The sequence below is a fragment of the Humulus lupulus genome, chromosome 1, assembly GCF_963169125.1.
Source record: "Humulus lupulus chromosome 1, drHumLupu1.1, whole genome shotgun sequence".
NCBI lineage: Eukaryota > Viridiplantae > Streptophyta > Magnoliopsida > Rosales > Cannabaceae > Humulus > Humulus lupulus.
In genome coordinates this window covers 263,810,466-263,823,856 of record NC_084793.1, presented here as the reverse complement: position 1 = coordinate 263,823,856, position 13,391 = coordinate 263,810,466, and the positions used below count along the sequence as shown (strand labels likewise).

General features: G+C 32.7%; 2 non-coding genes across 2 annotated transcripts; both read right to left on the bottom strand.

Annotated features, from left to right (window-relative positions):
* Positions 1-1,654: 1,654 nt before the first annotated feature.
* Positions 1,655-1,761, bottom strand: LOC133813591 (small nucleolar RNA R71). Its single transcript, XR_009884601.1, has one exon. It is a non-coding gene; the product is annotated as a small nucleolar RNA R71 (small nucleolar RNA).
* Positions 1,762-13,035: 11,274 nt separating this feature from the next.
* Positions 13,036-13,142, bottom strand: LOC133813432 (small nucleolar RNA R71). The gene has a single exon (XR_009884444.1). It is a non-coding gene; the product is annotated as a small nucleolar RNA R71 (small nucleolar RNA).
* Between the last annotated feature and the right edge of the window lie 249 nt (positions 13,143-13,391).

Genomic DNA, 13,391 nt, shown 5'->3' with positions numbered 1-13,391 from the left:
AATAGCTTTACTTTAAATCTTTTATTTTATGTTCATGACATTAAATCTCATCAATCTTTGGAGCTAGGTTAGAATTTATTAATTTTGGTTTAAAATCATTTTCTTTTTGATTTTAGACAACTCCTTTGGGTTCGATCTCGTGCTTATACGAGCACTATACTACATATATGATTTGTGCGCTTGCGAGTTATAAATATTTAAAACATACCCGTTTTGGGTCCGTCAAGTTTTTGGCACCGTTGTCGGGGAGTTGCAAGAAAAGAAACGAAATTTATCTCAATGTTAGTGAATTCTTCTACTAGTTATTTTAATTTTTGCACTTAAAAAAATATATATATACAAAAATATATATTTATATAAAAACTAAAAAAAAAAGATATAAAGAAAATTTGGGACGGTTCTACCACCCATAAAAAAACTTATTTATATATTTATATTTATTGTTTTTTTAGTTGACGGCGCCTCCTATCAATCTATCTTTTTAATTTTTATAGTTGATAGCACTTGTGCCTCCTAATTTTGTTATAATTTTGTTGTAGTTTTTATTCCTTGCATTTCTTTATTAGTTGACGGCACTTGTGCCTCCTAACCTTTGTTTAATTTTCTTTATTTATCTTGTTGTTATTTTTATTTTTATTTTATTTTTTTGCAATTTACTAGTTGATGGCAATTTTGACTCCTAGTCTTTTATCTTATGTTTTAGTTGATGACACTTGTGCCTCCTAATTTTTACCTTATTTTTATTATGGTTGATGGCTTGCTATGCCTCCCTACTCTTGCCTAATTTTTTATAGTCTTATTTAGTTTTACCTTATTTTTCTTCTTCTTTTATCATATTATTGTGTAATTGTGAAAAAAGAAAATACTTGAAGAAAAAAAAAACCTAAATCTTGTCCTTTCACCATAAGCAATTTTTGCTTAAAAGAAATTTGAACAAAATTCTCAATCTGCCTCTACTAATTAACCTCGGGGAGTTGTTAATAATGTGCGAGTAAGTGGAATCAAATAGACCTGGGGACAAGTAAACCATAAAAATTATATTGTTGTGAAATCTCTAAAAAATTCTAAGTATGTTCTGTGGTTGCGGATTTAATTGATCTTCCACATCAGAAAATTATTTGTTTGAGATTATCTTTGTTGCTTTGTTTGTGAAAATTGTATGCATCATTGGGAACGTAACTCTAAAAATCGATTAGTAAAAATACGTTTATCTTTGTTTGACATTGAAAGTGTTAGTAAAATTTTGAGCATCATGGAACCAATTGCTGATCCTATTGATGAAAATGTTGTGCCTGAAAAAACTTTGCTTGAGTATTTTTCACCTATTTCATCTAATGCTCCTTCATGTATTGTTCTTCCTACCACTTCTGCTACCCATTTTGAGCTTAAACCATCAATCATTCAAGTGTTGCCATCTTTTTATGGGTTAGATAGAGAGGATCCTTACATGCATGTCAAAGATTTCTCAGAAATTTGCTCAACATTTAAATATCAAAAAATTTCTGATGAGTCGGTCAAACTAAGATTGTTTCCTTTTTCATTAAAAGACAAATCAAAAGCTTGGTTAAATTCTCTTCCCACGGGGTCTATAACTACATGGGATCAACTTTATAATAAATTATTGCTGAAATTTTTTCCTATGTCTAAAACTGATAGTCTAAGAAGAGAAATCTCCGAGTTTTTTCAAAAAGATAATGAAGAGTTTTATGAATGTTGGGAAAGATTTAAATATTTATTATTAAAATGCCTTCATCATGGTTTTAAAAAATGGAGACTTGTAAAATATTTTTATGATAATTTGACTCCCTCTAATCGTCAAATGATTCAATCTATGCATACCGATTTTTTAAAAAAAATTCAAGGACAAGAGGCTTGGGACGCCCTTGAAGATTTGTCTGTCAATTCACAACAACGGAATTATTTTGATCCTAGGTCTAGGTCAACTAATTCACCAAAAATAGGAGGAAGGTATGAAGTAAAAGATGAATTAGACTTAAGAACATCCTTAGACAAATTAGCAAGAAAAGTCAAAGATTTAGCCATAAGCCAAACTATAAATTCTCCAATACAACCAAGAAAAGATATTTGTTCTATATGTTCTAGTCCGTGCCATAATGCCCAATCATGTCCTTCCTACCAAGAAGTCTTTTCTGAGGAGGCCAATACTCTTCATGCTTATGGGAAACCAAATGGTAGCCCATTTTCATCCACTTATAATCAAAATTGGAGAAACCATCCAAACTTTTCATGGAGACAAACCAACCTCAAATGAATCAAGGGTACCAATACAACACGCAAAACCAAACTCATGCCCCATAAAATCAACCATATCCTCAACAAAGGAAACCTTCCTTAGAAGATACTTTACAACAATTTGTGCAATCCATTCAACAAATCCTACAAAATCAGTCTCAATCAATTACCAAACTCAAGACGCAAGTAAGACAACTCGCTACTGCTTTAGCTGATAGAGAAAAAGGAACATTCTCTAGTCAACCTACCCCTAATCCAAAAGGTCAATATGAGATAGGAAAGTCTAGTCATAATGGAGAAGTCAAATCAATTTCAACTCTTAGGTCCGGAAAGAACATTGTCAAACTCGATTACATACCTGAGGTTGAAAAAGAAAAAGAAAAGAGTCAGCCTTCTAGTTCTAATGCCAATGACTCTTCAAACAAGGAAACTCCAATCCATCCTTTCATTCCAAAAGCCCCATCCCCACAAAGATTACTTCCAATTAAAAAAGGCAGCCAATATAATGACATCTTAGAAATTTTTAAACAAGTTAGTATCAATATCCCTTTCTTAGATGCCATTAAACAAATTCCTGCCTACTCTAAATTTTTAAAGGATCTTTGTACTGTTAAGAGAAACACTAATGTTCCTAAAAATGTGTTTTTAACTGAACAAGCTAGTTCCATTATTCAATATAAGACTCTTGTTAAATATAAAGATCCTGGGTGTCCCACAATTTCATGCATTATTGGTGATCACTTTATTAACAAGGCTTTACTTGATTTGGCTGCAGTGTGAATTTATTGTCTTATTCTGTTTATAAGCAACTTGGTTTTGGTGAACTAAAACCTAATTCTATAACTCTTCAATTAGCCGATCGTTCTGTAAAAATTCCTAGAGGCATTATAGAGGATGTTTTGATAAAAGTTGATAAATTTTATTTTCCTGTTGACTTCATTGTACTTGATACTCAACTTGTGGAAAATGTGCATGCTCGAACTCCTATCATTTTACGTAGACCATTCTTAGCTACATCTAATGCAATCATTAATTGTTGTAATGGTATTTTGAAATTATCTTTTGGAAATATGACTATTGAATTGAATGTTTTTAATGTTGCTAAATTTGTTGAGTGTGAGGAAGTGCATGAAGTTAACATGATAGATAGTATTTGTGAAGATGATGGAAATGACTCACTTGATTTTTGTGAAAAATACTTTGGTATGAACTTGCATGTTGATGATTCTAATGATGATGTGAATTCTTTGCCAGAGTCTATACCCTTAAATGAAACCAAGGTTGAACCTTTTTCATCCTTAGATCACGTTCAATCAATTTCCGAGTCTCCAAAATTAGACCTTAAACCTTTGCCAGAAAATTTAAAATATGATTTTCTAGGAGAATCTGAAACCTTACCTGTTATCATAGCATTCGCCTTAGATAAAGAACAAGAAGATAAATTGTTAGATGTCCTTAGAAAACATAAAGAAGCCATAGGTTGGACCATTGGAGACATTAAAGGTATTAGCCCATCCATATGTATGCATATAATCCATCTAGAAGAGAATGCTAAAACCTCTTGGGAATGTTAAAGAAGGTTAAATCCAAATATGAAAGAAGTAGTTAGAGAAAAGGTCATAAAATTATTAGACGTAGGTATCATTTACCCTATTTGTAACGCCCTAAACTCCAGGGACCATTACGGTGTGCATTTTAAACAGTGCTAAACTCGCTAATCGAGTCATTTGGCCATAATCGTGTAACTAAGTATGATTAGTAGTTTAGGGTTAAAAATTTTGGTTAAGATACAACGTTTCACTAAAACGTTTACTGTATACATTGGGATCCCAAAAATATAATTTAAAGGTTAATTACAGAAAATATTTACAACCAGCCGACCTAAGCGGCAAAATAGGGTTTAACCCTAGTTCCTCTTTCAACCTTCGACCGTGGCGGTCGAGCAGCCGCATTTGTACACATCGTCACCTAAGCTTTCCAACTCAAGGATGGTCCAGCTTTCTTTTGCCCTTGCCTACACCACATAGCACCCGTGAGCAGAAGCCCAGCAAGAAAACTCAATATGCTCATGAACAGTAATAACATTTTACTAAATCATAATGTGCATGCCTAGAAATAATAAGCCTATTTATGCATGCAAATAAGTCCAAACAGTGATAGTTATGGATCCTGCCCTCCTGCAAGGATGATTATCAAGTCAATCCTAATTAGATGAGTGATTTAACACTTTAAGGTTCTGATAACCATGCTAGAGCGTATAGCCCTATCAGATGAGTGATTTAACACTTTAAGGTTATGTTAACCATGCTGGGGCATATAGCCCTAATCAGATGAGTGATTAAATACTTTGACGTTCTGATAACCATGCTGGGGCGTATAGCCCTAATCAGATGAGTGATTGATGAGTAAGTCACTAACGTGGGCTCAACACCCATAGCCATGTGACGATGAAGTCACCTAGGCCTTCTAGCCTTGGCTCTAAGTGACTAGCCATTAGGCTAGACAAGAGCTTTTAGTTTTCATTGAACTTGAGGTCGGTCTGACATTAATGCTCATGAGGAGTCATTCAATGCTGATGTCGATTAGATATAATCTTTTCGGCTTGCGTTAAACACGCTAAGACCGTTCTTGACTCTTAAGCCAATACCATACAACCAGTGCTCAGTACTATTGCCGAACTTGACTAGTGAGTCACAGCTTCACAGTTAGTACCATACACAAGTAAGCAATGCAACCAGGCGTATATCATATGTCAAATATCCAAATGTAGGGCATTCAGCATGCTTACTTAACAGTCGCTAGCATAATTATGATCATGCACAAATGCAGAGGCCAATCTCATATTCAACATTCATGTCATGTCCTAATCACATGTTTCTCATGCATCACATGCATCACATACTGGGTACAGTTTTCTTACATCTGGTTCGAGCGAGAAATAGCAATTGAACGACCCTTGAGAACAATCAATCCTTTGATCCCTTAGCAGTCACCTAGTCATAACCAAATATAACCTCCAATTAATGAAATCAACAATGAAAGGGTCTTGACCTAAACCTCACTCCCAGGACCCCGAATTGTACCCAAACGGTGAGTAGATTCGATCCCAAGCCTTAGGAATTGAAATCTCGAGCCAAAAACCCTCAAAAGTGCCCAAAACAGGAATCTGGAAAAGCAGGGTAGTGTTGTAGCGTTATCCCCCTAGCACCACAGCATCCTTGGCAGAGTGAAACACCCCCTGGCTAGCGCTATAGCGCCCATGGATGGGCGTTGTAGCGCTACAACCAGGGTTTTCAACCCTGGTTTTTCCCTCCTTCGACTCCTCCATTTCCAACCTGAAAAACCAGCTTCCAAACTTCAATTAAACTCCCAAATGAACCCAAAAACCATATACACAAGTCCTAGGCATCATAACCCAAGTAACCCTAGCCAAAAACTCCCATCAATTCCCATTATCCAACTCAAAAATCCAGCTGAAACTCAATAAGAAAAACAGAGCAAGAACCATAGTTTTAATGGCTAGAAACTAACCTCAATCTCAGAATCACACCCTCTCCAATGGTAGAACATAACCCAAAACCCTCAAGGCTTGGGTCCCTAGGTTGGTTCCTCAAAAGAACTTCAAAATCCAAGGAGAAATGAAGAAGAAATGTTGAACGGAAGAGGAAGAAGAAGAACTCTATTTTCTAAAGCCTTCTAATGGATAAATATAACCTTAGGGTGAAAAGACCATATTGCCCCTAAGCCTAATTAAAACCCTAAACAGCCACCAAGGGAAAAATCGTCATTTCCCGCCTATTTCGTTAATCATAATTAACACCTTCCAATTCTCGTTATTCTCAATATTCTCAAATGCTAATAAATCATATCCCATTATCCTTTAATTCCCGACAATGTTCTAATCCTCAAATTACCCCGAGACTCACCCCGAGCCCCGAAATTAACCCCGTTATGACCAGACCGATAACTTGCATTCAAAGATCATCTCATGTCGAATGGCTCGAACAAATCCACATATAGTGTGGTATTATTCATAATTCATCAACATGCATGAAAATACACAACTACGCCCTCAACGGGCCATATTACCAAAATGCTCTTATAATTAAAAATGGACCCATATGCATACATTTATCATCATATAATAATATAATTCACATAAACATGCATATAATCATTTAATAACATAATAAATCAATTATGGCCCTCCCGGCCTCCTAATCAAGGTCCTAAACCTTATTAGGGATTTTGGGGCATTACACTATTTCTGATAGTCAATGGGTTAGTCCAGTTCAAGTTGTGCCTAAGAAGTCTGGGATCACAGTTGTTGAAAACGAGAAAAATGAATTAATCCCTACTCGAGTGCAAACAAGGTGGAGAGTGTGCATAGACTATAGAAAGATAAATAATGTTACTAGAAAAGACCATTTTCCATTACCCTTTATTGATCAAATGCTTGAACGTTTAGTTGGCCATGCATATTATTGCTTTCTTGATGGGTATTTGGGATATAACCAAATCCCCATTGCCCCAGAAGATCAATAAAACACTACATTTACATGCCCTTTCGGAACTTTTTCCTATCGTCGCATGCCCTTTGGATTATGCAATGCACCTGCGACTTTTCAAAGGTGTACGATTTCAATTTTTTCTGACATGGTTGAAAGATTTCTTGAAGTGTTTATGGGTGACTTTTCTGTGTTTGGTTCCTCTTTCGATGAATGTTTGCACCATCTTTCACTTGTTTTAATTCGTTGCAAAGAGAAAAACCCTGTGCTTCACTGGGAAAAATGTCATTTTATGGTTAAAAATGTCATTTTATGGTTAAAAAATGAATTGTTTTAGGTCATGTAATCTCATCTGAGGGAATAGAAGTTGATAATGCAAAATTTGATCTTATTTCAAAACTCCCCTCATCTAAAATTGTGAAAGAAATTAGATCATTCTTAGGCCATGCCAGTTTCTATAGAAGATTTATAAAAGACTTTAGCAAAATTTCTCGACCTTTATGCCATTTACTTGGAAAAGAAAATGCTTTTGTCTTTAATAATGATTGCCATGTTGCCTTTGTGAAATTGAAAAATTTATTGACTATTGCACCCGTTATTCGACCCCCTGATTGGAAAATACCTTTTGAAATAATGTGTGATGCTTCTAATTATGATATAGATGTTGTCTTAGGACAAAGACTTGAAAAAATAACTCATGTAATTTACTATGCTAGCAAAACTTTAAATGATGCTCAATTAAATTATTCCACAACCGAGAAAGAATTGCTTGTTGTTGTTTTTGCATTGGAGAAATTTAGATCTTATTTGTTAGGGTCTAAAATTATTTTCTATTCTGATCACGCTGCATTAAAATATCTCTTGTCGAAAAAAGATGCTAAGTCTCGTTTGATTTGTTTGATCCTGCTTTTACAAGAATTCGACTTAGAAATATGTGATAAAAAGGGGTTTGAAAATGTTGTTGCTAATCATTTATCTAGACTAGTTATTGAAACTATACATGATTCCACTCCTATCACTAAAACCTTTCCTGATGAACAATTGATGCATGTTTTTTCCTTGCCTTGGTATGCTGATATTGTTAATTATTTGGTCACTAAAGAAATACCAGCTCATTGGTCTAAGCATGATAAATCTAAATTTTATTCTGAGGTGAAAATTTTTATTTGGGATGATCCTTACTTGTTTAAATACTGCCCTAATCAAATAATTAGAAGATGCATTCCAAATTTTGACCAATCTAAAATCATATCTTTTTGTCACAATCATGCATGTGGAGGACATTTTAGTTGTAAGAAAACAACTGCTAAAGTTTTACAATGTAATTTTTATTGGCCTACTATCTTTCGTGATACATATGTTTATTGTAAAGCTTGTGAACGTTGCCAAAAGTTAGGAAGTTTAACTAAAAGAAACATGATGCCTTTAAATCCTATTCTTATTATTGACATATTTGATGTTTGGGGCATTGATTTTATGGGAAAAATTCCTAACTCTTTTGGTAATCTTTATATCCTTGTTGGAGTTGATTACGTGTCTAAATGGGTCGAGGCTATTGCATGTCACACTAATGACCCCAAAGTTGTGCTTCAGTTTTTGAAAGAAAATATATTTTCCCATTTTGGTTCACCACACGCTATCATTAGTGATAACGGTACACACTTTTTTAATAAGCCATTTGAACATTTGATGAAACAATATGACATTACGCATAAAGTCTCAATACCATATCACCCACAAACTAGTGGTCAAGTTGAAGTGTCTAATAGGGAAGTTAAGCAAATTTTAGAAAAAACTGTGAATCCAACTAGGAAAGATTGATCCTTAAGAATCACAGATGCATTATGGGCGTATTGTGCCGCGTCCAAATGCCCATTGGCATGTCACCCTATAGACTTGTGTATGGGAAGGTGTGCCACTTACCTGTTGAGTTAGAACATAGACCATTTTGGGCAATTAAGCAGTTAAACTTTTCTTTAGGCAAGGCGGGTGAGAAAAGAAAACTTCAATTGAATGAGCTAGACAAAATTAGGAATGATGCATATGACTATTCAAAAAAAATATAAGGATTGTATGAAAGTTTACCTTGACAAAAATATTTTGAGAAAATATTTTTCTGCAGGTCAGAAAGTCCTTTTATACAACTCTCGTTTGCATTTATTCCCGGGAAAGTTATGCTCTAGGTGGTCCGGTCCTTACATTGTTCGTATTGTTTTCCACATGGAGCTATTGAAATTGATAATCCTAAAAATGGTGATATATTTAAAGTGAATGGAAAAAAATTAAAACCATTTTTAGAATTAAAAACCGATGAAGTGGATGAAATCCTCCTTGAGGATCCTATTTACCATGTTATTTGATTGCTTGCAATTACTCTTGGTAACTTGTGTTTATCTGTTTTGTTATTTTTGTGTGTTTGTTTTCGTGTTTACTTTTGTATCTTATACTTTTTGTTAAGTGTTTTTTGCTCTCTTGGCGTTGCACCACGATGAGGTACGACCATTCTAAACTCTAATTTATTGTCAATTTTAATTTATATTTATATTTTGACACATTGGGGACAATGCCTAAATTAAGTTTGGGGGTAGTGAGTTTAATGGTTTTTTACCATTCATTATGTTGAATATGAGGGTAGAATTGTGTTAAGTTTGTTTTGAAAATATATATATATATAAATACTGTTTTTATTGTGTTTTGTTTCAAAAAAAAAAAAAGTTGGTGATATTTTTCATTTTCAATGATAAATTTTTTGATTGAGTTTGAGTTTAGCTCTCTTATAAATATGAATAATTCTCAAACTTTGATTTTAATTATAGGGTCAATTTTGCTTATAACAAAAATTACATTTTTCATAACAATAACATTTTTACTTCCTATAAGTTTAAACGAAAAATAATTTTTGAAAACATATTTAAAAAAAGCAAAATTGACAATTTAATTAATTACATAAGCTTAACTTTTATTCATAATAAGTTTTTAGATTTATTTTCATTGTGCAATTTTTGAGAAAATCCTTTTTATATCACCAATATAAAAAAAAATGTGTGTTTTAATTTTCTTTTGCTTGAGGACTAGTAAAACTTTAAGTTTGGGGGTGTAATAACTCTACAAACTAGAGTTATTCTACCACATTTTTTTTATGCTAATTGTTGCTTAGTCTTTGAGTTTTAAAGTAATTTATTAAGTTTTTAAGTAATTTTAAATTTATTATTCTTATTGTAATTTTCAAGATTTTTATATGTTCTTATAGATATTTTGTTATTTTATTTTGTAATTTAATTACTTGAAATTAGTATTGTTAGATTGAATGCTAAAAATATGATTTTATTAAAATTAAATGTTATGTTAATTAATATTTTCATGGAAGTTATATGGTATATTTTATTAGAGAAAATAATTAATTTTAATTTAGTTTATGTTATTTTGTAAGAAACAAAGTTGCATTTTAGTACTTTGAAAAGAAGAGAAAAGAAAAGAATTAAAGCTGAAAAAAAAAAGAGTGGGAAAATGGCATTTTTGAAACCCATTCAGCTGGCCCCCAGCCCAGCAGCCTACCTAGCCCAATCTGCCACAGGCCCGACACCTCTTGGCCCACGCCATTGGGCCCGCACCTAGCCCACACCAGCCAAGCCCCTTGCTCCCTGCACACCACTGAAGCCTCCCACCCTGGCCCCACGTGCCTACCCCTTCAGCAGCCTAGGCCCAACACGCCTCGGCCCAGCACCCTTCCCAGCCTTCCTTGTGGGCTTGCCTCCAGCCACTCGGCCCAGCCAGCTCCCTGCAGTAGCCACCTGCCATAGCCCCTTCTTGAGCCCATCAAATGCACCTTGTCCCCTTGTCCCTCAAATGCCATTTTTACCTAATTTTTCTACAACATTTTACCCAAAAATCATCATCACTCCTACAATTTACCCTTATTTGCCATATTATTATTAATTTAATTAATCTAATCAATTTAATTAATTTAAATTGATTATCATAATAATCTATTTTTGGCTACAAATATGGAATTTCACGACCATTTTTGGGTGCTTAATTTTTGGGAAACCATCATCTTCTCTACCATTCTCTCTTCCATTTTGGTGTTTTTCAAAAGCATTTTCAAGTATGTATTTTATTTATTTTGTAATTTCTATTATAGTTATGTGCTTCTAATCTTTTTCATAAGATTATTAAGATCATGATGAAGCAACTTGTAACTAGATAATATTTATGTTGTATGTTGATTTCCTTGTAATGCAACAAAGTTTATGAATTTTTCTTCTTCATATATGTCTTTCATCTTTAATATCTCATATTTTGGATTGTTAAATAATATTGTGTTTTGTTCTTCATTTTGCAAAACATAATATTATTTGTGTAAGATGTGTCATTAAATTGTATACATCCAATGCTTAGAACAAAAATACTATGTTTTGTCTTATAAATAATGTTATTTGATTTTTTGTTGTTTCATTAGGTTGATTCACATTAAATACTTTGAAATTATACTTTTTTGAAAAGTGAAGAAAAATCCTATCTTTTTAGAAATAGTTTCTGCTTAAAATTATAAATCTATTTGGAAAATGATTGTTTGACTTATTTTAACTATCACTAAAACTTGGGAATCAATATACTAATAAGTATTATTAAAGTTACATTTTGTGGATTATAGGATCTTAATAATCTTTCTCTTACAACTTATTTTCAAATCATAATTGATTTATTTTTATTCTCTTAAATAGCTTTACTTTAAATCTTTTATTTTATGTTCATGACATTAAATCTCATCAATCTTTGGAGCTAGGTTCGAATTTATTAATTTTGGTTTAAAATAATTTTCTTTTTTATTTTAGACAACTCATTTGAGTTCGATCTCGTGCTTACACGAACACTATACTTCATATACGATTCATGCGCTTGCGGGTTATAAATATTTAAAACATACCCGTTTTGGGTCCATCAAGTTTTTGGCGCCGTTGCAAGAAAAGAAACAAAATTTATCTCAAGGTTAGTGAATTCTTCTACTAGTTATTTTAATTTTTGAACTTAAAAAAACAATATATACAAAAATATAAAAAAATATATATTTATATAAAAACTAAAAGAAAAAAGATAAAAAGAAAATTTGGGACGGTTCTACCACCCATAAAAAAAAAGCGTACTTATATATTTATATTTATTGTTTTTTTTAGTTGACGGCACTTATGCCTCCTATCAATCTATCTTTTTAATTTTTATAGTTGATGACACTTGTGCCTCCTAACCTTTGTTGTAATTTTCTTTATTTATCTTGTTGTCATTTTTATTTTTATTTTTTGCAATTTACTAGTTGATGACAATTTTGCCTCCTAGTCTTTTATCTTATGTTTTAGTTGACGGCACTTGTGCCTCCTAATTTTTACCTTATTTTTGTTATGGTTGATTGCATGCTATGCCTCCATACTCTTGCCTAATTTTTTATAGTCTTACCTTATTTTTCTTTGTCTTTTATCATATTAGTGTGTAATTGTGAAAAAAAAAACAAATACTTGAAAGAAATAAAAACTTAAATCTTGTCCTTTCACCATAAGCAATTTTTGCTTAAAGGAAATTTGAACAAAATTCTCAATCTGCCTCTACAAATTAACCTCGAGAAGTTGTTAGTAGTGTGCGAGTAAGTGGAATCAAATAGGCCTGGGGACAAGTAAACCATAAAAATTATATTGTTGTGAAATCTCTAAAAAATTCTAAGTATGATTTGTGGCTGCGGTTTTAACTAATCTTCCACATCAGAAAATTGTTTGTTTGTGAAAATTGTATGCATCATTGGGAACGTAACTCTAAAAATCGATTAGTAAAAAGACGTTTATCTTTATTTGAAATTGAAAGTGTTAGTAAAAATTTGAGCATCATGGAACCAATTGCTAATCCTGTTGATGAAAATGTTGTGCCTGAAAAAACTTTGCTTGAGTATTTTTCACCTATTTCATCTAATGCTCATTCATGTATTTTTCTTCCTACCACTTCTGCAACCCATTTTGAGCTTAAACCATCAATCATTCAATTGTTGCCATCTTTTTATGGGTTAGATAGAGAGGATCTTTATATGCATGTCAACGATTTCTTAGAAATTTGCTCAACATTTAAATTTCAAAAAATTTATGATGAGTCGGTCAAACTAAGATTGTTCCCTTTTTCATTAAAAGACAAATCAAAAGCTTTGTTAAATTCTCTTCCCACGGGGTCTATAACTACATGGAATCAACTTTATAATAAATTATTGCTGAAGTTTTTTCCTATGTCTAAAACTTATAGTCTAAGGAAAGAAATCTCCGAGTTTTTTCAAAAAGATAATGAAGAGTTTTATGAATGTTGGGAAAGATTTAACGATTTATTATTAAAATGTCCTCATCATGGTTTTGAAAAATGGAGACTTGTAAAATATTTTTATGATGGTTTGACTCTCTCTAATCGTCAAATGATTCAATCTATGCATACCGAAAAAAATTTAAAATTTCAAGGACAAAAGGCTTGGGACGCCCTTGAAGATTTGTCTGTCAATTCACAACAATGAAATTATTTTGATCCTAGGTCTAGGTCAACTAATGCACCAAAAAGAGGAGGAAGGTATGAAGTAAAAGATGAATTAGACTTAAGAACATCCTTAGA